Source organism: Aptenodytes patagonicus, chromosome 7 (genome assembly GCF_965638725.1).
Source record: "Aptenodytes patagonicus chromosome 7, bAptPat1.pri.cur, whole genome shotgun sequence".
Lineage (NCBI taxonomy): Eukaryota > Metazoa > Chordata > Aves > Sphenisciformes > Spheniscidae > Aptenodytes > Aptenodytes patagonicus.
In genome coordinates, this window is record NC_134955.1 from 65,968,916 (window position 1) to 65,986,577 (window position 17,662).

The following is a 17,662-nucleotide window of genomic DNA, read 5'->3' on the forward strand; positions in this document are numbered from 1 at the left end:
CACCTGAGCCCTGGCTGGAGGTGGGCACTGAAGTACCCAGTCCTGAAAGATGTTTCCTTGTGGCTGCTTTGAGACGCTCCTGTGCAGTGGGGAAAGTTCATCCTTTTGTAAATAGTTCTCCTTTTCAATATCCCTAAAATGTTTTCAGGGTTTTGTTTCAGTTTCTTCAGGAAAAAGAATCCCAAAGAAAAGCCCAGAGGATGAGGGAGGGGGAGATATTTCCATTAGTAATGGTTATTTATATAATATGAATATATTTTACATATTATATAAATAATAATAATATTATTATACCAAAATAACCAGTATTTATAACTTCCCATTTCCCTGAACCGCTCCAGTAACTACCTGTTTTATCTTTCACCCTTCTGCAGCATCTGGAAGGTACCCTGCAGAACGTCAGTAGGAAAATGGTACCTTGCACATTTTTAAATAAAGTAAATAAACAAAGAAAAGGAGAAGGGTCTTGCAAGCCCATAGGCAAGTTGGGATGCAAATGATGGGATCCAGGCAGGACAAGTGAATGCCAGGGTTTGCACGGCATCCGGAGGAGCTGCCCCAGCTCTGCACATCAGATGAGTCCAGGTTCATCCCGGGGATCCAGGTCCCTCAAAGAATCCCTGGGTTTAAAATTTTTCAGGGGATTGATGGTGTTAGAAACCTTTCTTTAGTAACTTTACATGTTAACTTGTTAACCAAACAGCATATATTCAGTGAGGGTCCATCTGGTTCAATAGAAATAGATCTTTATTAATAACATGCACATCATATGTATATTTAAAATACATATACATTTTTCTACTATTCACTTTAGAAAACAATTTCATAAAAACCTTTAATCAGGTCCCAAGTAATTTTAAACATTAAAAAGCCATTTTTTGTTATAGAACTAGTAGGTATTATTCCAATTAAGTGGTGTATAATCACCATGGATTTAACATAATGCAGGCTCATGCATTTCAACAGAAATAGGTGTTCCCTTTTCTGCTTTGTTAATCATGTCAAATATATGATGATATACTTGACAACACCTGCCACAGTTATTATATGCAATTGTGATTCCCTGCTGAGAGCGCGCTGTACAGATGGCATTTAAAAGCTGGAGACAACTTTTTTACAACTTTCTGCGTTCCTGTGAGGGGTGTCTGGCGTTGCAGGTAACCCAGAACCCAGTTATGACAGAAACCAGAAAAACAGGATTTCGTGAACGGCAAAGAGGAAAGCAATCTAAAAAAGAAGAGAAGAGTGAATTGCCGTATCCCCTCTGTTTTCATTGCAAACTAAAGTCAGGGTTGTGTTTCCCAAGGCCCTGCCGAGTACCGAACCGGATCTGTATAGAGGGCACAGCGTTATCAGCTATACATGGTTTGCAGATTTACAGAACATATACAAAGGCTCGTATGAGGATGGGACTTTAAGGCACGATAGTCCATATACTCAACACATTCATTGAAAACAAAAGTTCAATTTACAGTGCAATATAAACCTATTCAAGAACTCAAGCGGCAGCTCGATAATCACTTTCACCGATAATGAGGCAATTGAGGAGTACTTCTGCAGTGCACAGCAGCCCCAGCCCTGCACACACTCATACACATGCTGAGCGTCAAGTACACGAGAGGCCTCTCTGGCTTCGGCGAGAGGATCTGTGCAAAGAAACTTAGATGATAACTGAAGCGTTTACAGGAACAGGGCCCTAATATTTTGGGGTGTCTACACCAGGTCATACAGGCAGAGATGCTGCTCCACTGAGGCAGGCTGCCTGTGCCCCTCCTGTCTTCAGCCACAGCTCGTGCAGCTCCAGAAGGTGACCCCACGCACGCACCCATGCACCCACGCAGCCACGCCGTGCCTCCCAGGGAGCCACCACCGCCCCTTCTGCGTCCAGGATCAGGCCCGGCATTTACAGCCAGTTAGGGAAAAGCGGCACAAAGAAAACTTAACTCATTTAAACACTAATTACAGTCAAGTGTGCTGCTGTTTCGAGACGAAAATGAATTGTCCTAAGCCAGTCATTGTCAAAATGATCAGCTATCATTACCAAGTCTGTCCTTGTCACCCAGCTCGTCTATATTCTCTCTGATGAATATACAATCTCCAAGGCAACTGAGTCAAAGGGAAGGAAGGACTTTCTTTACATCCAGTGCAAACATAGCCCATATGTGGGAGTTCCTACTGCAGTCATAATAGAATATATATATATATCTATGACTGAAAGTTGACCACCTACAGATTCACACATCAGAAGCCAGAAGAGCTGAATTGTAGCTACAAACCCAAAAAAGAAGAAATCACTGTATGTAGCTGTATTAAAATGCTGGTACCCGGTAACTTGGTAACTAAATGTTAAAATCAGTATATAATTCAAAAAGTGTCAAATTAAATATTTCAGGAGTAACTTGCAAAGTTATTGAACCTTTTTACTTCTTTATCACCCCATAAACTATGTTTTTTAAGCACTAAAGTAGAATATTTCAGACCCACTTTTCAACAGCACAAATCACTGTGCAAAGCAGAAGGCAGTAAAAACTTGAGCAGACTTAAAATATTTAGAATTGTGGGCCTTTGATTCAATTTCATACCAAAAGTCAACCATAAAAAAAAACAATTTGTTTTCTAGAAAGAAAGAATCAATTTTAACAGCTCCTAGAGCAAGTAGAAATAAAAAAAACAGACAATGTTTTTTGTTCAAGAAAAAAACACATGAGAAAAACACGAGTAAAATATCGTCCTCTTTCACAGGTAGCTCACAGAGTTTTGTTATCTGATCCAGATTTTTGTCTGTTATATCTGTTCAGTTATTGTAACACCTTATCAGAGAAACTTTCAATGGGTAAGGAAGTATCTGCCCCTTCCAGCAGGCAAGGAAGTTATTCTTCAAAGATGAATCTGATGGGGGCAATGGGTTTTTTCAGGTGAGGTTAAAGGCTTTAATCCTACTGAGCTTTTTCATTCCACTGAAACACTATTAATTTTACATAAAAAGTTTTGTTTTTTCAGGCCAGAACCGTCCTCTGAATATAACAAAGTAGGTCAGTGAGAGAACAAAAAGCATTTTAACATTTCATGTAGCTGCTAGATCATTATGAATTCAGGCGAAAATGGACACGGAGAAAAAAACTGCATAAATCAGATCACTTCAGAGCGGAAAATTACACAGTTTGAAAAATCAGAAGACAGAAGTAATTTTCCTTTATCACCTAGCAGTCTTCTAATGTCCCTACCCCAGCCCCTAAGTTCGCACGAGGTGCGCAAGCTGCCAGCAGAGGCCAGAGAGCTCTTTGGGGGATAATGGCACCTCTCACAACAGCCATCATATCATCGGCCCACATCCCACGCAGCAGATGGGTTTCGCTGCCAGCTTTTACTGGCGGTAATAGGGCTGTTCCACACACCTGATAATTAGCCTGGCCTTTCTCAGCCCGCCCCTGTCGAGATGGGCACGGCCACTTTTAGCTGGAGATTTCTCGAACTACGCCAAATGCGAGCTTAAGTGTTCGCAGGATTTGGGGCTGGTGCAAGCCCAGGGGCAGCAGGAATATAACTACACATAGCCAAGCAGCTCTGACACCGAATCACACTGACCGAGGGTTTAAAGACATCCTTTTGTAAGAGACAAGTAAATGTGCCTTGTCTCAAAATAAAACCAAAAACCTGAACATTCATCAAGACTAATAGCACCTCTCAAACTGCACTGCCCTGTTTTTCCAGCCTTCCCAAAATATCTGGGCTGTTTATGTTCTCCAGTTTGCAGGTTATCCTTGTTTTGAATTAGACTGTTGCCTTTTTTTTTTTCATTTAAAAAGGTGTCTGGATTTCACTGTTTCCTTCTGTCTCCTGAACCTGTACTGGCTTCTAACTACTGATATCGCAGTTAACTTTGCTCTTCACACCTCCTGCTTTTGCCTTTCTGTCTTTTCTCCTGCACTAACACGTGCCTGAGAGCTGCGATGGTACGTGCAACACACACGACTGGGATGCTCTAAGCAGGGTTACAGGAGGAATCCTACATGAAGCACGTCCCTGGCAAGCAATGGTATTTGTTCGTACTGTATAATGCTTCGGAAATAGCATCAGCCACATCTGCATGAGCAAAGCCTTTCAGAATAAAAAAATTAGGTTCTTAGATACATATCTGCCTCCAGCTGAGTGTGCGCTATTCTTTGCTTTGCTTTAAAGCTTTTAAGTGGTGATAGCCAGCGCGGCAAAGCTGGTTTCTTCACTGTCAGCCAACAGACCTGTAGGACTTTGACAGGCTTTAGATCATCTCGTACATTTGTTCAGCAATTCTGGGACGCGAGTCACCCGCAGGTGAACTGCAGGTGTATCAGTAACAGATAGTTTACAGGCTCGTTAATCACATTTCCCCAGGTTATAGTGCAATCTTTGCTTTTGACCCCATTGCTGGAGCGTCATCTTTTCCCTTATATTACTCTTTGGTATTTTCATGACATAGCTTTGGCAGCTATAAATCTTTCCACTTGTAGTCATCAATTTGCTGAACATCTCTCATGTCATAGCTTGTGAAATATATATTTACATATTCTAAGGTTAATTCCCAGATTGAAATTAGACATTTCACTTAACCTGAAACACTATTACTAATGCTGAGTAGTTTCATCAGGAGAACCTCTGAGGTTTTACTAGCATCTGTCAGATACATTCATTCTCTATCTATGAGAGTTATCATTGTTTTTCTGCCTTTTATATTCCACATAAAAAGAAATTACCGTCTATTCCCTAGCACCAATGTGAACCTGGCCAAACAGCAAATTAGCATGCAAAAAAGTATCAGGGAAACAGCGAGGGAAAGAGTCAAATGAAGTTAAGGAAACACTGATGACGGGCTGAAGAAACAATCTTTCCTGTGAGTTATTCTGGTTTGTATTAAAATAGCAAAGTAGATACCAGCTAAGAGATAATATAAGTAAAAGATGAATGCAATTATTTAAAAAAAAAAAAGAAACAACTTGCAAATCTCAGTACAGAGTGTCTTGTAAGTAGCAAGCGAGTTAAGTCTCTGAAAACCCTAAGCAAAAGGCTTTTTCCTTTGGCACTGACTCCTTCATGGTCAAAGCATTTCTCAAAGAAACTTTGTATCTGTACCTTTACAGTAAATAGCTTGCATATTACTCCTCACTGTTAGACTACTCCACTGCTTTGGGGGCTCCCCTTCCACCGGGGATGGCATAATTTAACTGCAAAGTGATTTTGAACGTCTGTATCTACACACAGATAACTTAAATGCAGCTTTGCTTCTACAAAACACATTGCGCGCAGTCTCTGCGGATAAGGACCTCCGTATCGCACCAGCTCTGTGTGTATGTCAAGGTACTTCATAACCAGGGGGTTAACAGCGGGGACTGCAGAGCATTATTCAAAGTACCTTCCACTCAGCTCTGAACGCATCCGCCTTTGATCACAAGTATATCTGCAATTAGTGCCTCATCTTAACATCTCAATAAGCAGTTCACGCATTCAGAAACAGACATCAGTGGGTCTAACAGCTACTTTAATTCATTTTATAAATAAGCAATTGAGAATTTTGCTCCAAGTGGCTGCTCGTGTAGCCCATTCCGTAAACGGCGTTCTCTGCAGAGTAAGGCACGATGCGATACGAATGCAGCTCTTCATAATAGAGCGACTGGGAACAGCACTCCTGTACCATAAACTTCAGCCGTTTTCGTGCATCAGAGTAAGCAGTCCTATAACATGGAGCCTCCTTAAAGTATTCATAGCTCTCCCTCTCTGTCTCTAGGTGAATCTTCCTCAACAGATTGTTAATTAATACAGACCTACGGAGATAGGCTTCAGGGTCATCCAGGAATCGGAGTTTCTGGAGAGAAAGTTTTAAAATACAAGTCCGGTCCTCGGGTAGTATCAGGTGCTGGGGAGTAAAGAGCAAGCAAATTGGTCTTTAGGATCGAGGAATGAAACCAGGGGAGGATGGGGTCTGGAATGAGAGAGCTACTCACTTTTGGACAATACTCATGGTAATCTTGATGTAAATGTTCTTCTTCTGCATATTTTCTCTTAAAGTAGGCTACTTTCGACGTCGTTAATGTCTTTGGTAGGCCCCGATCAGATCAGCTCTGCACAAAACAAGAAGAAAAAGAAGCTCGGTAACGCTTGCTGCCATGGTGGCTGTAACGTCACGGTCCGGGGTGTGTAGGGGAAGGTCCAGAGGTGGGATGCAGCCAGGACGACACTCAGCCTCGACCTGCAGCCCTCAACCCACTGGAAAAATAATTGAGAGGCTGGCAAATGTGAAGGCATTTCTGAGCTGCCACCCTGAGGCTTGCCAGCACGGAAAGCCCTGCTCTGGAGTGACAACCACAGCACTAGGCACGTGCTGCCACTGCCGGGCAGGGTCCCCAGGTCCTACAACCGAGCGGGGTACCCCTGGCCACCCACAGCCTCACAGAGCACGGCAAGAGAGGTGCCCGAGCCGGGAAGGTCTCCATGCAATGCAGGAGGGACCAGGACAACACCACCCGTCTGCAGAACAGGGGTCCCTGTGCCAGGCTGGGGTGTGTGCGGGACAAGGGATGGGGTTTAATTTCCACACACCACACACAGAGCTCCGTGACTTCCCTGGAAAACCAATGCAGAGCGTATTCACTAGATGGTAGTGTCGTCCCAGAGAAGCAGGAGAGACCCAGCTCGGTGGGAGCGTGATGGAGCTGGTTTGGTCTCTGGGTTGCTTCAGTTTTTCAGGGCACAGAGGACGGAGGCTCAGCCTTTGGGCTAAGAGAAGGGACTATTGGGCTTTTGTCCTGTAAGAAGAGGCCAGTGGAGGTCTGCCTCCCCAGAGCAGAGCCCTGCAGAGGACCAAGGCTCTCGGCACACCCGCAGCCAGGCCTGGCTGGCTGCTCAGAGCTCAATCATCTCTATGGAAAGGTGACACGGCGATAATTCAGCATCTGATGAGATCCGTAACTTCGGTGGTATTCAGTCTGCTGAATACTGGGTCCCTGTGAAAGCCAGGATTGAGTTTGGCTTTTCTCTTCACTAGATAATACGAGGAGGCATGTGCATTTGTGGGTGGCATCATCATCTCCCAAAACCTCTCTTTTGTAAGAAATTTCTGTTGTTTGCTTTTAAACGCACTATTTTTTAAAAACTTCTTATGCTGACATTTAAAGGCAGTCCAGGGAAAGAAAGTATCCGGAGCCACTTTTTAGAATAACTCAAAGTCAGGTCCTATGGGATATGTTTTCTTCCCCAGACTGAGATCTCCTTATGGGGGCATTTGAAACTTAGGTTTTCTGAGGAAATAAAGGACTTGGTTCTGGACTGCTTCTCTGCCACGGTAGGAAAGCCAAAAGGTATTGCACAGCCAAAACACAGACCTCATGTCACTGTTAGGATCCTGCCATGTGACATGGGGGGCTCCTTGAGTCTTAGCTGCAGGTGGGAGTGAAAAGGTACCCACACAACTATTTCGGGGACTGGTGGCATCTCTCCTTCACTGGCAGGAAGGAGTAATGTGCTCTCCCTTCCTTGCTCTACATCAAAAACACAGAAGAAGGGGTTGAAGAGGAAATCCCCTCATAAGAATCTTCTTGTGTTTTCTCCCTGAATTTCAAGTCTGTGAGGATGGAGGTTTCCCATAAAGGATGTTACAAATCTGGGCAGAAAACTCTTGACCAGTGGATTAACACCTCATTGGGAGCCAAGACCCCCAGCCCTGCTCTGGGACCCAGCCCGATACGGATTGCACAAAACAGCAGCATTTCCCCGGGGAGAGGGACCATCGTTCTTGCAGTGGGACAATGTTACGTTTTCATCAACCTGGACCACCGCACACAGCAGAGACGCGCCCTGCACCGACCTCGGCTCTCAAGGGCAAGGGTACGGCTGCGGTCTTCACAGCTCTGTTAGCATTGAGTAGCTGCAAACACTGGTTTAAATTCATACACAGCAACCTTCACCGCTTGCAGGTTTTATTCTAGTATTTGAATTACACCAGAGCCTGGACATCCTGGACATTTAATTACTCTGATATTAGCTTCTCCTAGGCGAAAACCCCACTGCTCTGTTATCTGAGCGCAATCACAAATGCGTTTATCCTCCCAGCACCGTGGGATGGGAGAACGTTACAGTTTTCCTCACACTACTCTGAGGAAGACAAAGGTACAGAAAGATGAAGAGACATTCCTGCGGCCACCCAGGCTGTCAGGGCTGGGAAAGGAGCCAAACCCAGCGTACAGGTTGATGAGCCAGCCATGGGCCCACCCTTCCCCTTCAAACCAAGCCTCTAAATGCTAAAACTTGCTCCCTAGTGGTTTTCACTGAAAAGGCTGGAAGCACAGCCCTAGCACTGCCTGTGTGCAGCGCAAGCAGAAAATCAGCCCGAGTGCAGGGGCAAGACAAACAACCACAGCGTGCAGAGCATCACAGCTCGGTCCTTCAGCTCTGCCGGCTCCGTGCAAACCTCTCCTTTGCTGCTCCTGGCCACAGGAATTCCTCTCCCTGCCCCAGAGATGGAGGGTGACAGTGCGACATTCAGCGTCCCCTGAGCACGGGTGGCCCTGGAGACACGACACCAGCAAACAGCAGGGAGCCGGGACAAGGCAAGAAGCCGCTGGAGCGCTGGCACCCTGGCCCTGGGCGGGAGGGAGGGCTGTGTTTTAGCACAGGCCACGGGCTGGGGGCTGATGCTGGCTGGCAGAAGCAGACAGAAGGAATTGTATTTCGCAGAGGGACACGTGTGACCATCCTGGCAGTGGGTTCATCGAGTATCCAACTGGCACCCCCTTGCCAGGGTTACGTTCAGCACCAGCCTGGGACATACCCCTTGGGTGCAAAGTGGTTGGCTGTATTTAAATTCCTAAAGACCTTACATCAGACAAAGTGGCAAAGTTATAACAACCCCCCACAACTTGGTTTAGTAGCAAGGAAGGGAAACAACCAGCAAATGAACACCAAGAGCACCTCTGGGCTGTAAGGTCGGTTTTAAATACGTTCCCACTTGTAAGTGAAAGGCTACACTCTGAGAGCAAAGTAGCCACAAGCTGCTCGACATCACGCTAGCTGTTAGCAAATTCCAACAATTCCAAATCTGTAGGGCTTGGGGCACCCACTTCCCCAGCCCAGCAGCTCCCACGGGTTGTCATGGGTGGCTCAACTTCTACGTCCCCTCTCCGGGAGGGAAGGAGTGCTGCCTGCACGCCTGCAGCAACAGGATGAGAAAGTGAACCGAACGCAAGCGAGTCCCATCACAGGGCTGCTCCACAGAAGCTCAAGGTCTGCTCTTGTGTTCAGTGTAGCTGCCATCCCACCACCACCCGTCGCGTTGTCACCGTCACCTTTTGTGGCTGCTGGTGATGTCCACACATCTGTCTGTAGATGCAGGGGAACAAGGGCATGAACTGTGCCCTTGCACCGTGCCCTCGACACCAGCACCGATGCTAAAGCCTACGAGGGGCACCTCTCCCTGCAGGAGGCTTGCAAGGACCAAGCCTTTCTCTAATACTTAGCTTGAAAGTCAGAGCAGACTGGCTCTGTGCGTGCCTAAGGGCTGCTTGGCCAGGGTTACAGGCATACAAAGCTGTAGTAATGCAGCAGTGAATCAGACCCTTAGTGTTTTGTTTAAATATAAACATATTGAATCAGTGCTTTTTGTGTAGAAGGCTATTCTTGCGAGCCAAGTGTTTTGACAGTTACAGCAAGGTGGTATGAGTCACTGCCTCTGCCTCAGTCAAGCTCAGAGACAGATACATCTTAATCACATTACATTTTTTTTCAGTGCTACGCCACAAGTCAAGGCACAGGGCCAAATTTCCCCACGGGGACTAACCGGCGTAGCGCTGAGTCCTGAGTGTGAGGTTTGTCCTTCCAGCCTGGATGAACCTTGGAAAAGCGCATTCAGCATCCTGCCAGCGTTCAGCTGCAAGCCCTCTGCTAGCCACCAAGGACTCAGTAAAATTTGCAGCAGCGGGCAGTGCTGCCAGGGCTCGGGAGCCACAGGGCAGGGGCTGCCTGCTCACGCTGGCCAGTGTTTACACCCTGCCGGTGCGTGCCTGCTCTGAATGCACAGCACATCGGAACACAGCGGCAGTAGCTGCCATTAACGCTAATGGAAGTTTGAAGCATAAATCCCACACGCGGCAGTAAGGGAATAGACGCCTCTGTCTCAAGCCTGGGTCTCTCAAACGCAGCTTCGTGAGGGCTTTAATTGTACTTTCAAAAGAGCAAAATGTGCCTGTTCCTATTTATTTCTCCAGGAATAATTACAGTGCTCTATGGCATGGTACCCACGGAGTTATTAGGCATGTTTGGACAGAGGGTTATCTTATCTAAATTGGATTGGAAATAGATTTATAGCATGGCAACTTCACAGCTGAACTGCAAATGGCAAGAAATTCTCTTCATCTGGCCCCTGCGCTCCCGCATCACCCCAGCGACAGGAGCCCCTCTTCGGCACGAATTAGTGCCGGGTGATTTCCACAGCGCTGCAAGCTAGCCCAGACAGGAGGCAAGACGGAGTTTAACAAATGATTGAACAGCCAGGGGAAAAAAAAAAAAGCAAAGCTTGTGCTTTTCCATCTCAAGCAACGGAGAGGGATCTGCAAGCCCCAGGTCTGCACAGCAGCTCTGCCCCAGAGCTCGTACATGAGACCTTGGGAGCATTCCCACACCTGCCCGTGCCTCCACCTCTCCTACCTTTCCTTGGGAAGAAAATTCATCCCTGCCTGCTCGGTGCTGCAGTGAAAGGGGTTGTACGAGCAGGTACTATTGGCTTGTTGATGCAGACATCTGCAGGGGGTAAGCACAGAGACTCGCTGGCCAAGCCAGACCTGCCGATGCTGCGCGCGGAAAGGGGTGAGTCAAATGTGCCAGTGCCCTGCAGGGTTTCCTCTCGCAGTGTAAGGGAGGATAATCAATATGCAAGCTAAAGCTGGCTGAGATGGAAACCATTTCTGAGCATCTCTTGCATGCACAAATAGAAAACCTGATGCTTCTGAGCACACAGAAATCAGCATTTATTATCAGCAGGAGACGTGACTTCGACATGGCAGGAAATATCATCATGTCCTTGCGACCACTGTCAAACTGCAGTGATAAATTCCCCTGTCTCTAACCTTAGCAGCACTCACAATCAGGGAGTGCTCAGCTGAAACCCTCCTCTGATTTCACATGCTATGCTGCTGCATTTCCCCTCTTCCAGGGGCAGGAAAAGCGGCTGGTCCCACTGTGGGATTCCCAGTTGATAATGCAAAGCTACCAGACCACAGCAGATGAACATGTGGATTGAAACCACATGCCAGCCCCAGGATTTCACACAGACTGCCAATCGATTGCAGTCCTTCCAGAGTATCGGGTCTTATTCCTCACTCAGGCAGAGAGACCCCCCCTTTAATTGACCCATGGAAAGGTGGGGACCCACAGCCATGCTGTTGTCTGCTGGCTGGAGCCGCTGGCTTTGCACTTTAAAACTGCCTTTCTTTTCGTTTGCTAATTGCTTTGCAGATCTCCCTAATTGCAGATTCTCCCTGGGCAGACGGGTGTGCAAGGCACAACCGCCTGAATAGCTCTCACGAGTGCATAAAGACACGAAACGTAATGACCGAGTGACTATTCCTGTCTCTCTCCTTGTAGTCCCCACTGCTTTTATCAGTAGAATAAAATCGTATTTCCAGCTTCACCCCCTTTCAACACTAACCCCAGTGATTTCCCTCACTCTGAGGCAAGCCCGACCACCTGAAGTCTGCAAACTTGTTAGTTACCTGAGGATGCGGAGTCAATCTGCAAAGGGTCTTTCTGGGATAATCTCAGCAGTTCTGGTAAGATTTCCTCCTCGCACGGGCTCAGCGAGCATTTCTGGCAGCACAGCACTGCTGAACGGTTACCTGCCGTGGTGGATCAAGGAGAAACACACATGGTTCAGGTGGCAAAGTCAGGACATACACGGCAAGTAGCTGGACCGCAAGAGAGGAAAGTGCTATTCCAGCAGCCCCACAGGTCTTAATAACAGGAAAAATAAGAGTTCCGATGTCACATCCAATTCTCTAACTTTGACCTTGCTTCCTGGACTCCCTCTCAAACATCAGAAAAGTAAAGTAAAACATTAAGAAAAACCATTTCAGTCTCCCGGTGGTATAGCTGTAATCCTCTCGGAGCAAATGCTGCAAAAATACAGCTTGCGCCTCTAAATATCCGGAAGTTTCCTGAGCTAGAACACGATTACTGCCCTGAACACCACCTTTAAAAATGGCACATTATTTTCTCCATTAATTCTTGTCAGCCTCGGAGGAAAGCTAAAGGGGTACTATTAAAACCACACCATTATTTTGAGTAGTAGCATTAATTTCCTATCACACACGCACATACACACCCACACTGCCTGCAGAGTAATACAGGTCTGGGGAAAGTCAGATTACCATTTTTATTTAACAGAATTATTGCAGCGTGCACGTTTCAGTGTTTGCCTTACATAAGGTACAGCTTCTAGGCTGCAAGTAGATGCAGCGGTACCCGGCTGACGCCTTGCCTTCTGCGGGGAGTATTCAGCATGCTGTAGTAAGAATATTTCCCACTCCAGGAGAAAAATGATCACAGATATGCATGTGCATACCCAAACTCTGTACTTTTACATGTGTGTGCAGAGACACTCACACTTTTTATGTACATGAATAAAAATAAACAGGTCTAAATCCTGCAAGAGAGAAAGAAACAGAGAGCGTGTATGTGTGCGTAGTCATGTCTCGCAGCTACAAGACATCTATATTTAGGTAGTTGTCTCATCCAAGAGGATGATACTTCACTAGCAGGCAATGAAAGAGTAGCTATGGTTACTTTTCAGAGTCCAGCTTTGACCGTAAAAAGATGATTCTGATTAAAATGACCTTTCATAAAGCATGCTAGAGTCCAGCAGAGCAGCAGGCACCTCTGCCCACAGCCCGTAGCACTGCAGGACGAGCGGCAAGCCTCCCCCTCAGCTCTTTGCCCTCTTCCGCGACGCAGCAAAGCCGAGAGCTCACCAACAAATACAAAACTTACTCCACGCCAACAGCCACCTGCTAAAGCCATTTGGGCAGACGCCGCCGGCAGAGCCCCACGCCGGCTTGCTGCCACGGACAACCCCACGGCTTGCTGTCCCCAGCCACCGCCAGCTCAACGGGACTCACCCAGCGAGCCCCGGCTCCGGAGGGAGGGCTGCTCCCCGTCCTTCCCTGGCCACTCGCAGCCGCCTGCTGCTTCTGGAGGCAGTGGAGGCGGTGGAGGTGGTGGTGGAGGCGGTGGAGGTGGTGGTGGAAGTGGTGGTGGAGGTGGTGGTGGTGGTGGCAGCTCCTGCGGGTCCCTGCAGCCACTGAGGAGCGCATCACCTCCCGGCCGCAGCCCGCGGAGGTGGGTGCCCAGATGTTCCCGGCGCGGATTGGTCCAGCGGGAGCAGATGTTGCCCGGTTGCTAGGAGCGTTGCTAGGAGCGTTGCTAGGAGACGGTGACGCTCTCCCCATCACTGGCGCGACTCGAGGCCGCGGGGAGGGAGGGAGGGAGGGGAGAGAGGGAGGGGGAGGTCCCGCCACCGGGATGCTCCGCGGCGGGACGGGACGGGACGGGACGGGACGGGGCGGGCGGGCCGCCGGGCCGCAGGCTGAGCCAGGAATGGAGCAGACGCCGCGGCTCGGGGCCGAAAGGCGGTGAGGAGCTGCTTGGGGCGTCGCGGCAGGGGATGGGGATGTGAAACGCCCGAGCTAGAGGGGGCAGCCCCGCTCCGAGCCTCGGGGCGGAGGGGAGCATAAAAACCTCCCGTCAGGGCAGGCTGAAGGACGTACGGAGGGAATCGGCAGCCACAGGGGTGCCGGGTGCCCGCTGCAGCACGGGGAGAGGGCAAGACTGGGAGAAAGATAACCCGGTGCCTGGAAAGGCTGGAGAGAGCGGTGAGTCCAATTTGGGACTGCTGGCTGTAAGAGCTGAGAGCCGAGCTCTTCTGCTCTCTCTCTCTCTGGGTCACGCTCCTCTTCCCTCCCAACTTACATCGTTCCCTCCTTCCTCCATGCCCACCACCAGATCTTGGCACAGTTTTTTCCCTGAGCCTTTGGGATGCCCCACCACGGTGCCCTGGGTCTCTCCGGCTGTGGCACATACACCCATGACCCCAAAGAGGCACCACAGCACTCTGAAATCCCATGGCTGGAAATAGGGATTGCTGCAGGAATAGAAGCCACGCAGCAAAACAACCCAAACCTCCTCTTCTCCCAGGCAAAACAGCAGGTCACTGTGGAGTGGGACAACTCCTGCATCTCAGCCAGACGGGGGGATTTTATTACTGAGCACCCTCCTTATGGCAATCGGTGGGATACCAGACTCAGCCTACCCTCACTACCAAACATCCAGCCAGCAAGGCTCAAAAAAAAGTTTGAAAGGAGTAGGTAAAATCTTACCTGTGTAAGGAAGTGTGCACAAAGAGGGGAAACCCCTTTCCCAGAGATCCTAACTCTATAGGTAGATACTGGCAGATAAGAGAGTATAAAAAATAAAACAATTTAAAAAAACCCCACCGTTTCTCCAGCCAGCTATGAGTAGGGGTCTTCCCTGGAAGAAGTGTGCCGCTCCCAGACTTGGGAAAAGGGGCCGTACAAGATGAGCTTTTCTGGAAAGCCAGATCAGTGCCAATGGCTGCACTGAAGTTACCAGCACAACACTGGCTTAGATCAGCCCCAGCACCCAGCCTGGGCTTTGCTCAGCACCTTTCTCCAAGAGAAAACCTCCTCAGACAATAAATTTTCTTCTGTGCCCCCCAGCTGTGTCTATGTCCACTCAACACAAATACCATGGATGTCACCACTGCTCCTGAGAGCCTCATGCCCATGCCGCAGCCAGCCCTGTCTGAGCGGTCGTTCACTCCAGCCCATGCCCCATCCTACTACTGAAGGTGACTCAAATGCTCAGCCAGTGCCAAAACCAAGGCAAGGTGCTATGGGAGCACATTGATTTTGACAGCATCTGAAGCTCCTGGGCAATCCCATTCTCTTGTGATCTGGAAGACGGGTGTCCCACACATGTCATATCTGGGCATGTCACTGCTGGTAGGACACACAGAGCTCCCCACCCTCTGGTTGCTCCAGGGTCTCCGTGAAGGTCCTGCAGAGCAGCATGCGCCATGCTTAGTTCCTCCTTCCTCTTACACGGTGGGAACGGAGGCACACTTCGTTTGGCATTCACCTGGTCAAGATCTCATCCAAATTTTAACAAACCAAGACATGGCAGGCCCGAGTCCCAGCTAACGTACGTCAACACAGCAGCCTCAAACCAGGCACTCCACTGACTTTGAGTATCTGGTTGTATCTGGTACTCAGTATGCACTGACATGCACGTGCACGCACACAGCTCCTCTGGTCTTTGCAGTTTGAGAAAAGATCAGTCACGGCCATATACTTATTTCAAATTATCTCTGAAGCTCTGCTTCTTTTATTGAGAAGTCAAATGAACTCAAACTAATTTCAAATTTTAATTTTCTAGGACAATAGGAAGGCACTGGAATTTAATTGATTTTGATTACCTGCCTTATTATTATGCTGCCAGTAGCGATAGTTCAGGTTGGTGTAATTTTAAATTTACTGTGAGATGAATCTGACATTTCTCTGCTGCTGAATAGAGGACTTGAGCGATTCTTCAGCTCTTCACAAAGATGTCATAATTAATTCAGTAATATCACTTCTGTAAGCGGAGATAGAAAAGGAAGACACAGAAGCACCTACTCTGCGTCTAAGAGCTGAATGAACGACAGGCTTAGTTACTCCAGTTTTCCTGAAATTGATTGTATTTTTTTTTAACATTCCACACAATTTCTGCTGCAATTTCTGCCTGTCAGCACACGAGCAGGACTTATTAGCTGGCAATAATTTACATCGAAAAAGGTCAGCTAATCTTTCCCCAGCTGGCTCCAAGAAGCATTTCCATCCCCTGATTAGCCCGGAGCAAATTCTTCTGCAATCCAAGTAGACTTGGATTTGCTTTGCTTTGTCCCCTTTCTGAGGGGGCAGAGAGTGCAGGGAATCAGATCCCCTGCCAGTATAAACCATCTTTGCTCTGTTGGCTGAACGGGACCTCCATCAAGACGAACAGCAGATGCCCCACCCCACCCCATCCCATCCCAACCCACTCCTCTTGCCATGGGAGCACGAGAGATCACCTCCCTTCCCCGTCTGAAGAGGAGCTTTCCCCTCTGCCAGGGATGCCTGGTCGGGAATCGCTGCCCAGCTGAAGTACGCGATGTTTTAATGCAATGGAAATTAAACAGAACCGTGAACTGGGACCAAAGTCTCTATTGACAGTGATATTATTTGAAAAGATAAGACTTTAAATGTGTACTGCACGAGATAAAACCTGGACAGGCAGACAATAGAAGAGTAGCTTTTTTTCTTTTTTTTTTTAGTCTTTTGAAAGCAAGATTGCCTAGCACAGTCAGTGCTGTAGTAAATACATGTTTTTAAATGGTTTAGAGCAATTTGGAATATAAAAACCCAGAACATTAGGACTTACTTTACTTTAACTGCCTCACAGAATTAGAAAAAATCAGTTCCTTCATTTCAAAGCTGTTACATCTCCTCAAGCCAACTGTTAAAGAAAAATGAATTAAATTAATGTGCCCTTTTGAATTTAAGCACCAAACATTCCGAAGATGTGTGTGTAAAAGCACCAGCCCTCCCAGGCAGCATACCCCTACACACGTGCTGTATTTCTAAACACAGCACGCAGAAGGTATTTTCAAAAGATTAAACTTACCTGTAATGTCTAGCATTTGTACCTGAAATGCTGAGCAGTTTCAGATGCGAGGAGTTACGTCCTGGACCAATTTTTATCCCTGGCCTGGCCCACTCAGCTGCCTCCGACAGACAAAGACCCTCAAAGGCTTTCCCAGCCGCTGGCTTGTCACAGCAAATGGAGATGAGTAGCTCCAGTTTACAGACCCTGTTCATGGCTCCCAACGGCTGGCCAACCTCGGAGGGACCGGATGACCTGGGAGGCTAATCCTGCCTGCGTCTAAAATGCGGCCTTTGCATTTCATCCTGAAAGACCGGCTCTTTATCTTTCTGTTTTTCCTGTACTAGAACTCTATTTTTTCTGCTCTGTCTTCCAATTCATTGTACAATACAATTTGTCAGTATTTTAAAATTTGTTAATTTTTTTGGACCTTTTTACATTTAAAAAAATTTCAAAAAATGTCAGAAACGAGCTGGGGAAGAGCAGAACTAATGAAGCCCGTTTTTCCTACACATTTGTGCTCTTTATCCCCTACATCCTCCCCACCACAACCAACCAAATTCCACCACGTCCCCTTGGACACCTCCAGCTCAACCAGAGACAGCACAAGAGGCAGCACACCCTGTAGCTGGTCCGGAGCTGCACGCCATCGTGATGGACCAGCTGACCGACCCTTGGCCATCAAACCAACTTCTTTCTGCTTCTCTGTAAATGATCCTCTGCCAGGTGACAAAATTTGTAGAAGCATAATTATCTTTGAGACAGTTACCCTTCTTTCAAATGTGATTGAAATTGGCCAACCTGTTCAAAAATGATGATGGTGGGGGAGAGACTGGCGAGGAGACAGATGGCAGACAGCTCAGCTTCTTTAGCCTAAACTGAGCTGATTGAGAAGTGGGAACACTTTCACCCTCTCATGAAAAACGATATCACTCTTTCGCTGAAATTC

The 17,662-nt window shown here is 47.7% G+C and overlaps 1 long non-coding RNA gene across 1 annotated transcript; it reads right to left on the bottom strand.

The window, feature by feature from the left end:
• Positions 1-724: 724 nt before the first annotated feature.
• Positions 725-13,334, bottom strand: LOC143163772 (uncharacterized). Its single transcript, XR_012995962.1, has 4 exons — positions 13,134-13,334; positions 11,733-11,855; positions 5,976-6,092; positions 725-5,887 (listed from the first exon to the last, which is right to left on the bottom strand). It is a non-coding gene; the product is annotated as an uncharacterized LOC143163772 (long non-coding RNA).
• Positions 13,335-17,662: the final 4,328 nt, after the last annotated feature.